We start from the raw sequence: 4,296 nt of genomic DNA, 5'->3' as shown, positions 1-4,296 counted from the left end.
CCCCGCCTGCCCGGCCATGAAGGATTTTGTCTGCTCTTGGAGAACAAGCCAGCAGCAACCCCAGCTTCAGTCAGTCATCTTCACTGGAGGGGGAGTAGCCCCCTGGGAGAGTCTCCAAGCCATCAATGGTGACAGCCTCCAAGGATTCACACCTCTCAAGCAGAGCAGAGAAGCCGATGCTCGCCCTCCCCATGCCCCTGCCACTGGGAAGAACCAAAGACAGGATGTCATGGAAGTTGCTGACCTCTAACGGTATTTTTCTTCAGTCCCAGCAGATTCATATACCCCAAAAGGCTGCCAAGGGGCCTCACTTTCACCATAACAATTTCAGATGATTCTCAGGCCATTCCACCCACAGTTACAATGGGAGGTCTGTCAGGGAGGAGTTCCTCATTCACTCATGATACCTCGAGTGGGTGGGTCTAGGATTTCTTTTGCAGATTGTAGAGCTAAGCAGAAAGACTAGTTTCTAACGTTATATAAGTAGCCCTCTTCTCGTTCTTCTCTGAGTAGGTAAAGGGTATGCTGCCATCTTCTGAGCTTCATCCCAGTGCATTGTTCACCTTGTGTAGCCTAGGTCCCAATAACCCCCCTTTGGTGTCTACTGTCTATAGTCTTTATATCAGGGGAGTCAGGTTTGAGCTGGTTACCGGGGGACAACATTGTAGACTCCCCTCCCCCAGTCCAGCTCCAGGCACTGTAGACTAGACAGGAGCTAGAGCCCCAGAGAGTAGGCTACTGCAGAGACTGTAGAGGGGTGATGCTGGGGAAAGTCAGGACAGCACACCCTAGGACTACACACGGGTCGAAAGAGGAGAGGGCTGGAGAGCTGCAACTGCAGATGGCACAAGGCTGGTGAGCAACAAGGCCCCAGACACTAGCAGTGGAGTTCCAGAAGGCTGGCTGTGAGGAGCTATAGAGCACTAGGGACACAGGGTCCCAATGCCCTTAGCTCAGAGATGTCACACCAGTCACTGGGTGCTGGGCCATTGCTATTTAAAGCCTAGAGCCAAAGAATTCTAGATCCCAAGAGCAGAAGCGGAGTGACACGGACACTGAGGAGAGCTGCTCTTTGCTTGTAGCTTCTGTAGAAACAGAGCAAAAGATCCCCCGGCTGATTGGTAATAAAGTCCCAGGATTGCTTCCTGTTGGCCTGATGGTGGTGCGTGTTTCTCTGTCCCTCAGTCTTTCTATCAGTATGACTAAGAGAATTGCAGTCTTCATATTATAGATGATAAGTCTCATGGAAATTGTGTGTTCACTTTTTCCAGATTTATTTTTATGTATATGAAGTTTTGCCTACATGTGTGTATGTGTACTACATGTTTGCCTGGTGCCCACAGGATTATCTCATTGAACTGGAGTTACAGGCAGTTGCAAGCCACCATGTGGGTGTTGGGGACTGAACCTGGGCCTCTGAAGCCGCCAGTGATCCTAATTGTGGAGACATCTCTCTAGCTGTGTGTATGTGTATATGTGTGAGTCTATGTGTTATGGATTCTCATTTAGTTACATTACATCCTCTGCTTTATACATGAGGCAATTTGAGGCCAGAGAGGTTCTAGATCTTAGCAGCAAACATGCCGGGGAGAAGTGGGAAGGCAGTTTTCTCTCTTCTCCTGCCACCCACCCCAGTGCCCTGTGCTCTGCTCTGTGACACACTCCAGTTCTGTCACTCATGATAATTTGGCCTGGAAAGACCATTCTCTCAGGGGCTCTGTAAGAAGAGGGTTGGGGTATCAGAAGAAAACAGAGAGGGTTTCATTCATCTGAATAATCTGTTATGGTTTTGTATATCTTCTCCCTGGGGAGTATTCTCATGTTACGGTCTCGGAGACATGTTGGGGTTTCTAAGGTAACTTCACCTGGAGAGAAAGACTCCTCCTGACCTATATATGTACAATGTGGCAAAATGTGTGTACAGGTATACACATGTGCACATATAAATCAAACTTAGTCTTCAGTAACAGCTTTGGAATATTTTGTGATGCTATATTTTGGGTATATCGTGACACTGTAATATCGGAAAAGTTAAAAAACGATCATGCCCTCAATTCAGATTGACATATTCATAAAGAAATTATTTAAGAATGTTTTTTAAATTTTTCTTAATTTTCTCACAGCCAACTTAAAAGTGGCAGAAATTTCTCAAACAATACTGAAGCTTGGGGTTGGAGAGATGGCTCGGTGGTTAAGAGCACTGGCTGCTCTTGCAAATGACTCCAGTTTGGTTCCCAGCACTCATATCAGGTGGTTCACAATCACCTGAAACTCAAGGACCAGGAGGCTCAATGTCTTCTAGAAGCACACACATATACACAACATTCAGACAGACACACACACACACACAATAAAATAAGTTTCAAAAAATACAGAATCAGAAAAATAACATCAATTGAGGCATAAGTATAAAGCCTTTCCATTGTTAGATCAAGATACATTTATCTTTCTTTTCATTTATTAATTTGAGTATATATGTACACACACACAGAAACATACACACACACACACACACTCACATGTCAAGGACCAGCCTAGGCCTAGAGGGGGTTCCTGAGGAAAGGGGTGTCGGGGAGCAGTGAAAACAAATGACTTGAAGTCAAATCGTGGGTCCAAGCTAGTGGTTTACGTTATGTTGAGATGGCTTTTCAAACCGCTCTGCTCCCTCTCCACATCTGTCCTCTCCTCTCCTCCACTCCTCTCCCCTCTCCTCCCCTCTGCTCCCCTCTGCTCCCCTCTCTTCTGCTGCTCTGCTCTAGACAGCTTTCTCTTGCTATTCTGAAAACTCTATGGTTGAGACATCCAGCTTTCTGCTTGAGATAGCTCTCTCTGCTTGTAAAAATTCTAAAAGCTCTCTGGATAGCTCATGGTTTTCTGACCACAGTCAGAAAAGCTGCTATTGAGAAGGCTAGGCTGACTCCATGACAGGCTTCAAATTGGACTGGGCAAGTCCAGGCCAGCCCAGGCCTCAGAAGCCGCTCTGCTACCTGGCCTGAGGCACAGGCAATGGGCCGGCAGCAGTTCCTGACTTCCTCAGCTATTTCCCCAGCAACAGTTTCCAGCCCCATGCCCTGGTAATGGACTGTCCCTATAGATGGAGTAAGATCCAGGTCACCCACCCCAGAATCCCCTGATGTGCTCTAAATCAGGCCTGCGAGCTCACTTGGGTGTCTCTCTATCTTGGTAATGGGAAAATCCCAGTATGGTGGACTTCTGCAAAATTAAAATTCTGTGTCTGCATACTATTTGAGTCCAGGGTGTCATTCTGAGAATCATGGACCCTTACAGTATAAAAAAATTCTTGGCCGGGCGGTGGTGGCGCACGCCTTTAATCCCAGCACTTGGGAGGCAGAGGCAGGCGGATTTCTGAGTTCGAGGCCAGCCTGGTCTACAGAGTGAGTTCCAGGACAGCCAGGGCAACACAGAGAAACCCTGTCTCGAAAAACCAAAAAAAAAAAAAAAATTCTTGGATTTTTTTGACTGAGTCAAAAATCCTGTTAGATAAATTCTAAAACTAATTCTACAGTTTCCTGATCTAAATCAGAAAGCCAGAAAAAAATTCTAAAAAAGTTGTGTTTGCTCTTCAGACAGTCTTCTCTGGATAAACATTTTAGAAAACATTCTAAAAGAGCCATGTTCGCTCTCCATGGATTTTCTCACTAAAATCAGAAGTCCTGGTAGAAAAAGAATTTTTGAAGAACTGTTTTCATTCTCCAGAGATTCTCAGACAGCTCAGCTCATGCTACAGAAAAATTCTAAAAAAAGAACTGCTATCCCAAACCTGTGCCCCTAAAAAGTATGAAAACTGCTTGTAATAGCCATTCAGGGTCGCCTAACCCTAACCCTAACCCTAACGGGGACTAATTGACCAATGCACTGGAAAATAAACCTCTTGCTTTTAAAAGCAACAAGGGAGGGTGGGGTGGGGGGAGAACTGCTATCCCTTTCTGCTAGCTCATTTCATGCAGACCAAAAGCCTGGGTTTTTATTTACATATCTTCAGGCAGGGCAGTGATGGCAAGGTGTCACACGCCTTTAACTTGGGAGACAGAGGCAGGTGGATTTCTGAATTCGAAGCCAGCCTGGTCTACAGAGTGAGTTCCAGGACAGCCAGGGCTATACAGAGAAACCCTATCTCGAAAAACCAAAATAAATAAAATTATATATATGTGTGTGTGTGTGTATGTATATATACACACATATACACACATATTGATATATATATACATATCAAAGTATATATACACATATATAATACATATGTATGATACATTTTATATATATATATATATATAT

The sequence above is a fragment of the Mastomys coucha genome, unplaced genomic scaffold (assembly GCF_008632895.1).
Source record: "Mastomys coucha isolate ucsf_1 unplaced genomic scaffold, UCSF_Mcou_1 pScaffold15, whole genome shotgun sequence".
NCBI classification, from domain to species: domain Eukaryota; kingdom Metazoa; phylum Chordata; class Mammalia; order Rodentia; family Muridae; genus Mastomys; species Mastomys coucha.
This window is presented reverse-complemented; position numbering follows the sequence as displayed.